Source organism: Alnus glutinosa, chromosome 14 (assembly GCF_958979055.1).
Source record: "Alnus glutinosa chromosome 14, dhAlnGlut1.1, whole genome shotgun sequence".
NCBI lineage: Eukaryota > Viridiplantae > Streptophyta > Magnoliopsida > Fagales > Betulaceae > Alnus > Alnus glutinosa.
The window spans coordinates 7,010,787-7,019,114 of NC_084899.1; positions in this window are offsets into that span (position 1 = coordinate 7,010,787).

The following is an 8,328-nucleotide window of genomic DNA, read 5'->3' on the forward strand; positions in this document are numbered from 1 at the left end:
TTTCATTTTTTGTCTATATTTTCTATGGTTCTCTTATTTCGTTTCTTCTTTTTTTTTTTTTTCATTATTTTTGATGTAATTAATATATTATTTTTCATTCAAATTGCTTATTTTATCTTTTGTAAATTTTACACTAAATTCAAGAAAATGATGGTGATAAAGAGTTTACTATGATTGTTTTTTGTACGTGGTACGATGATTTTTTAGTTTATTATGTTTATTGAGTAGTTTTTTATTACTTTGTGTAATACAGAAAAGATAACACTATTATATTATATTAGTATTTTTCAGTTTTTATTTTTTATCTATATTTTCTATGCTTCTTTTATTCCATTTTTTTTTTCCTGAAACTAAATTATAAGGAAGAATTTTATGAAACCAGTGTGAAGCTTATACAAAAAAGAAAGAAAGAAGGGAAAACGAGCAATCTCAAACAAAAAGATTTACGTAGTTCACCTCTAGAGGGGTGGCTTTCTCTTTTCTTCTTTTTTTTTTTTTTCAATTTTTTTCTAAGTTTTTAATTTTTAATTTTTTTTTATTTATTTTTAAACATTTTCATTTTCTGTTTTTTAATTTTTTTTAGGTTGTGTCACGTGTCAACACCTTAAAGTAGACACGTGGCAGTCCATTAAATGTTGGACAAGAAAAATAGAGTTTTCAAACTACAGGTACCAAAAAAGTATTTAACCCTTTTACTTTTTTTTATTTTATTTATTTTTTTAAGGTTTAGATTTATTTTTAAAAAAATTTATAAGAGAGAAAAATCAAATCTGGATTTTTCGCGAAAGCCAAATCCATCAACTGATTGTGACTTTTTAGCGTAACGGAAGTGATAAAAAATAGGAGAAAAAAAAAAACCGTCTCTCTTGATTTCTTAATACTCGAAACTCGAAAGAATAATAAAAAGAAAAACTCTCAAGACTAACTCAATAGAAACCCAATGATTCTTTGAATTTCAATGAATAAAAATATAAAATATAGTTGAATGCAAGCCCTTATACAAGCAACAAGTCCCAATCCTTAGGTAATTAAAAGTTTTTGAAAAATAATAAAATAAAATAAAACTAATATAGAGTTTGGAGGAAAACTTAAAGATATAGAAGTCCTAAAGTTCCTAGAGATGATTTTTTTTTTTTAAAAAAAAAAAAAAAGAAAGAAAAATGAAAATCATAATACTACGGAGAGAATCTTAAAAATAATGAAAATTTTACTTGTAACGTACCTTTGATCTTTCATCATTTTTGTAACTATGTACTCTGTAACAGGTATATTATGGAATTAGTGATTTGAGAGGAAATTGTGAAATTGAGACAGAATTGTGAAAGAAATGCAAAGAGCTACTTGTATTGATACTGGATCGTTTACACCATTATAATAGCTAGAGCTATGGACTAAGCTTGATAGCTAACAATTCATCAATTCATCGAATACCTCCAAACAGAGAGACTTGGGCTATTTATTCTATAACCACTGGGCCACTAAGCCACGTGGATAGCCCATTGGCCATGAGACTAGAATTAGCTAATACTAATATCAGAGCCCAATCGGTATAACAACCCAATTTGCCCTTAAGCCCAAATGCATAAAAGACCATCTTGTCCTTCAAACACAAGTTGCGTCTAGCTGGATCACTCTAACTCTAGAGATCAACTTCTTCCTTCAACGCTTCTGACTTCCTCTTGGCTTAAGAATTGATTCACCTTTTGACTCCCGAACCAAGACCAGTGACAATACCCCTCTCTTTCACAACACCTTGCCCACAAGGTGTGGGTAAGATGTCTTCAAGCGATGATACGGCTCCCAAGTGGCCTCGGAAGCTGGCTGTCCCTCCCAGCGAATTAGGAGCTCCACCACAGCCCAATGATGGACTCGGCGAGACCGACGATCTAGAACCTCTGTAGGCTCAGGCTGAATGACCCCTTGAGCGTTGATGGGGGGAAGGTGAGAGATAGCTTCAACCGAGCGGCCAATCTTCAGCTTAAGCTGAGAAACGTGGAAAACCGGATGGAGGAGAGAGCCCTTCGAAAGATCCAGACGATATGCGACGATGCCCACCTTCTGAAGGATCTTGAAAGGACCATAGAAACGTGGAGAGAGCTTGAGGTTACGGCGCTAAGCAACCGAAAGCTGGCGATACGGCTGCAATCGTACGTACACCCAGTCACCCTCTTGAAATTGGCGTTCAGTTTGCTTCAAATCAGCATACTTTTTCATCCGATTTTGGCTTCTATGCAAGTTGTCTTTTAAAAGCTTCAAAATTTCTTCACGGGAACGCAGCTCAGACTCAACTGTGGCCAACTGAGTAGTTCCTGGCATATAAGTGAGAAGACGGGAAGGTAAGTACCCGTACATAGCCTCAAAGGGAGTGAGCTGTGTAGAATGATGATAGAAAGTATTGTAACAATACTCTGCCAAGGGTAACCACTGCACCCATCCCCAAGGTTTATCACAAATCATACACCGCAAATAATTCTCCACAAATTTATTTACAGCTTCGGATTGACCATCAGACTGAGGATGGTAAGCTGTGCTGAAAGCTAGGAAAACTCCCCGTGCTTTAAAAATCTTAGTCCAAAACTTACTAGTAAAAACAGTGTCCCTATCCGAAATAATCGAATGAGGAAGACCATGAAGTTTTAACAGCTGACTGAGAAACAGTTGGGCCAATTTATCCGCAGTGTAAGGGTGTTTGAGAGCTAAGAAGTGAGCGTACTTAGTCAGTCTGTCAACCACCACCCAAATCACACTGAATCCACCCGAAAGGGGAAGCCCTTCAATGAAGTCCATAGAAATACTAGACCAAGGTCTTTCAGGAATAGGCAAGGGTTGTAGCAGCCCAGCAGGAGAAACATTCTCCACTTTAACCCTCTGGCAAGTGTCACACTCCCGAATGAACATTTTAACATCAGATTTCAACCCAGGCCAAAAGAAATCCTTCCTGACCCGGTAAATAGTCTTGTCATATCCTGCATGACTGGCTAACGGACTAGCATGCACAAAGTGTAAGATCTGGCCTCGCAAAATTCTCCAACATAAAGCTGCTTCTTGTATAATAGAATTCCATCTTGGAGAGAGAACTTTGTGTGGGACAGCTTCCCTTCTTGATACTGCTGCAGCAGAGCCTGCATGTGAGGATCAGAGGCATAACTCCTCTTTAAATCTTCCAGCCATTCCAAGGTAGGATAGGAAATCACAGATAAAGTAAACTCCTGGTCTGTGTCCTCATCCCGCCTAGAAAGAGCATCAGCTACAGAATTGTCCCGACCCTTCTTGTATTCAACAACAAAGTCATACCCCAGCAACTTAGTAATCCACTTCTGTTGCATTGGGGTGCCAATCTTCTGTTCCAAAAGGAACTTTAGGCTCTGATGATCAATTTTGATGGTAAAGGAATGACCTAACAAATAAGAACGCCATTTCTTAATTGCTGAAACCAGGGCCACCAACTCTTTCTCATAAGTGGATAAGGCTAAAATCGGCCTTTCAACACTTGGCTAAAAAAGGCTATCGGCCTTTATTCCTGCATTAAAACTGCCCCTATTCATCTACCCGAAGCATCACACTCAATCAAGAAGAGTTTACCAAAATCCGGTAGAATGAGAACCGGGGGATTGGACATAGCCTCCTTGAGTGCTACAAATGCTTCCTCAGCCTTTGTGTTCCAGCCAAAGGCATTTTTCTTCAACAAATCAGTCAATGGAGCTGCAATGGAACCATAACCCCTAACAAACTTACGGTAATATCCGGTAAGTCCTAGGAAACCCCGTAACGCTTTTAAGGATTAAGATCGAGGCCATTCTGCCATAACCACTAGCTTCTTGCCATCAGCCCTTACTCCCTCGGCGGAAATGAGATGACCAAGGTAGTCAATCTCCGAATAGCCAAATTTACACTTACTTCTTTTGGCAAACAATTGGTGAGCCCGCAGGACCTCTAAAGTCAGCTTTAGATGTTGGAAATGGGCTTGCATAGTAGGACTGTACACCAAGATATCATCAAAAAAACACCAAAATAAATTTCCGCAAATAAGGACGAAAAATATCGTTCATCAAGCTTTGAAAGGTAGAAGGAGCATTGGTTAGGCCAAAAGGCATAACCAAAAACTCGTAATGCCCCTCATGTGTCCAAAATGTGGTTTTAGGAATGTCTTCCGACTTGACCTTGATTTGGTGATAGCCGGACCTCAAGTCCAGCTTAGAGAACACCCTAGACCCATGTAACTCATCAAGGAGTTCATCAATCACCGGAATAGGGAACTTATCCTTTATAGTCTCCTTGTTAAGAGCCCTATAATCCATACACATGCGCCACGAGCCGTCAGCTTTCCGAACCAGCAACACGGGAGAAGAAAAAGGACTTTAAGAGGGCTGGATGACCCCTGAGTCCAGGAGCTCCCTAACAATCCTTTCAATCTCCGCTTTCTGGAAATAAGGATAGCGATAAGGCCTCACACAAACTGGTTGGGCATTTGGTTTTAAGAGGATGGCATGATCGTGTGTCCTAGAGGGTGGTAAACCCTTAGGTTCAGCAAAAATGTCAGTAAAGTCCCCCAAAACCCGTGAAATAGCAGCGTCCAGTTCAGTCTCCACAAAATCTCTCACATTTTCCAACAAATGAAGCATTAGGCCCTTTTTACTCTACAACAAAGACTTAGGAAAATGAGCTTATTCCCACAATTGTGGAGCAACCAACCCCTGCAGCTGAAATGTTTCATTAGCAAGAGTAAACTCCATAGTAAGATTTTTAAAATTCCACAAAATGGAACCCAAAGTTATCAGCCAATGAATTCCGAGAACCATGTCACATCCAGCCAAAATGATCACATAAGCATCCACCTTAAAAGTCAACTTCTCAAGCCGAAGATGAACTGCACTACACTTCCCTTCACTTATCACTTCTTCCCCATTAGCCACCTTTACTCGGATTCGACAATCCTTATCCAAAAACACCCTGGCCTTCTTAGTAAGAGTAGCGTCCAGAAAATTATGTGTACTGCCACTGTCAATAAATATGACTTATTGCTGACCATTAATTCTCCCAAGCACCCTCATAGTTTTCGGGTGAGCACTGCCAGTAATGGCTTGCAAGGAAATTTCTGGTTTGGAATCAGTATAGTTGAAGTCAATAAGGTCTAAGCCCTGCTCCTCTAACCCAGATTGAGTTGCCAATTCCAGTTCCTCAACAAGTTCCTCAGTATCCAGCAAAAACAGCTTAGGATTTTGGCACTTGTGACCAAACTGCCACTTTGCATCACAATTATAACACAAACCTTTTTTCCTGCGCTTCTTCTCCATTTGGGCCTGAGACACTTTCTGAATGGGAATGACAGCTTTTAAAGGAGTGACAGGCAGTGGAGTAGTGGAAGTAATACCAGGCTTAGGAAAACCTGAATTATACACACTCCTATAGGACTTCCTTCCCAACAAAACATGCTCCTCTTGCACCTTTGCTAAACCATAAGCAGCTAATAAAGTTGGAGGATTAAACATACGCATCGGTAGTCTAATCTCATCCTTTAAACCACTTAGGAAACAACTCAGCTTGTTGTAATCACTAATACCTTTTAGACGATTAGAAATGGCCTCAAAACTTTCCTTATACTCCTCCACACTAGACACTTGTTTCAGCCTAGTAAGGGACTCCATAGGATCATCATAACAAGTAGGACCAAACCTCTCCATCAAAGCATGGGTAAAAATCTCCCAATTAGGTAAGGCTCCGGCCATATCCATATCTTGATACCAAACTAGGACTTTCCCTTCCATATGAATGGAGGCTAACATCAACATTTGATTATAGGGGATTCTATGGAAATAGAAAAATTTATTTGCCCTATAGATCCATCCAACCGGATCACAACCATCAAATTTAAGAAAGTCAATACGAACTGACCTGGTTGTTATGCCACCATGATCCCCACCGTGATAGTCATACATTGAATTTCTGTCTCTAAGAGGTAGCTCATACTGAGGAGGAGGAAAATGATACTGAGGAGCAGTATGAAAAGCTGATCTACCATGGAACCGGTCCTCAGCTTGTCTGTTCTCTGTGAATTGATGCTGGTGCAGGGGAGGCAATGGCCCTTGTTGAAACGGTCCGATCTGGAAATCACTACCAACTGGAGGTTGATTCGATGGGACGCGAGGAGCTTGCATAAGCTGATCCTCGGAAGATCTGATCTCAATTGATTGCTGATTGCGGAAAGCAGGAGGTTGCGACAGATCTGAGCCCCTTCCAGTCTGTAACATTATTGGCGGCACGAATTCAGCACTTCCTCTTGCAGCACCGGAAGTCTCGCCAAGTACAAATGTGGATTACGAAGGCGGTTTGATAGCCTCCACAGCCTGACTGAGAGACGAAAATTTCTCCATCAACTGCTCAAGCTTACGCTCGCCCATACTGCTGGATCCTTCCATCGTCTTCAGCAATTCAGGAGCAATTCCATCCAGCTTTGACTGCAATTCGGTGTAATTCTTGGCTGCCGGTGCCTCATTTTTTTCCACGGTTTTCTTCAAAGCAGCTACGGTTTCCATCAACTGGTTCATCCTAGTACCATCTGCCATAGATTCTTCCAGAAGAAGTAGTTGTCCAGATTTTGCGCTCTGATACCAATTTGTAACAGGTATATTATGGAATTAGGGATTTGAGAGGAAATTGTGAAATTGAGACAGAATTGTGAAAGAAATGCGAAGAGCTGCTTGTATTGATACTGGATCGTTTACACCATTACAATAGCTAGAGCTATGGACTAAGCTAGATAGCTAACAATTCATCAATTCACCGAATACCTCCAAATAGAGAGACTTGGGCTATTTATTCTATAACCACTGGGCCACTAAGCCATGTGGATAGCCCATTGGCCATGAGACTAGAATTAGCTAATCCTAATATCAGAGACCAATCGGTATAACAACCCAATTTGCCCTTAAGCCCAAATGCATAAAAGACCATCTTGTCCTTCAAACACAAGTTGCGTCCAGCTGGATCATGCTAACTCTAGAGATCAACTTCTTCCTTCAATGCTTTTGACTTTCTCTTGGCTCAAGAACTGATTCACCTTTTGACTCCCGAACCAAGACCAGTGACATACTCAAACTTTAAAAAGTGTTAATTTAGGGTATCCATTTTTTAATTTTTTTTCAATTTAAACAATCTGTTAGAATTTTTCGTTAAATCCTATCAAAATTCTCAAAATACTCATATGTTTTGTTTTGTTTTTTTTTTTTTTTTTTTTAAAAAAAAAAACTTGTAAAATTTTTCAAAGATTTAGGTATGGGTATTTTTATAAATTCAGCTAAATTCTGACTAAAATCTAAATCCTTGCAATTTTTTTTTTTTTTTTATTATTATTATTATTTTTTCTTTCTCTTAGAAAAAGGATGGGTATTTTGAGAATTTGGACAGGATTTAATCAAAAATTCTAACGGATGGTTGAAATTGAAAAAAATTAAAAGATGACTACCTTAAATTAACACTTTTTAAAGTTTGAGTAGTTAATTGCAAAAATTATGAAAAATTAAGAGTTATAAGTGAAATTTTTCTTAAAAATTAAAATAAAAGAAAAGAAAGCAGTAACCTCCATTGGAATAAAAGGGTAATTTGTCTGACGTTAATTTTACAAAATGAGTGGATTGGATTTGGGGGTGACATGTATCTGTCTCTATTCCTCCACCCCTTACCTTCATTAATTGGGGAAAAGTAGAGACAGGAAAAGAAAAAAAAAAATATTAATGTTATTATACTCGAAATTTTGCACAAAATTGTGGCTTTGGGCTCTTGATTCGGAGTTTTGCTTACCTCTAGTGAAAAAATCACTGAAGATCTCGTGTAAAAATTAATGGTGAAGATTGCAAACTAGAGGTGAGCCAAACCCCATGATTTGGGCCTATTCTGCCTAAGGAAAAAGTAGAGAGAGAGAGAGAGAGAGAGAGACAGAGAGAGAGAATATTGAACCCCATGAGACCAATATTATTTTAATTAGAATCAGCACCCAATTGGCCTTAACTAAGTATGCCAGATCCTCCAGCAACAAACCAAACCAAGTTGCAAGTCCAAAGTTGAAGAAACATAAGAAGCAATCTGAGTTTAGCTCCATGGATTATCCAAGATAATATGAAACACATTCTCGACCAAAATTATGCCTAATCAAATGACTTATTTTTGAACTAGTGTTGCATTCCTAATCATGTGTATATAAGCTCTTAGGCACTCTCTCATTACGAGTTGGTTTTTAAGTGTGAACTCTACTCAATGTTTGTATCATTTGGTATCATAATGATTAGTCACCACATCGAGTATGAGATCAAATGAGTCGCGACTTTATGGTCG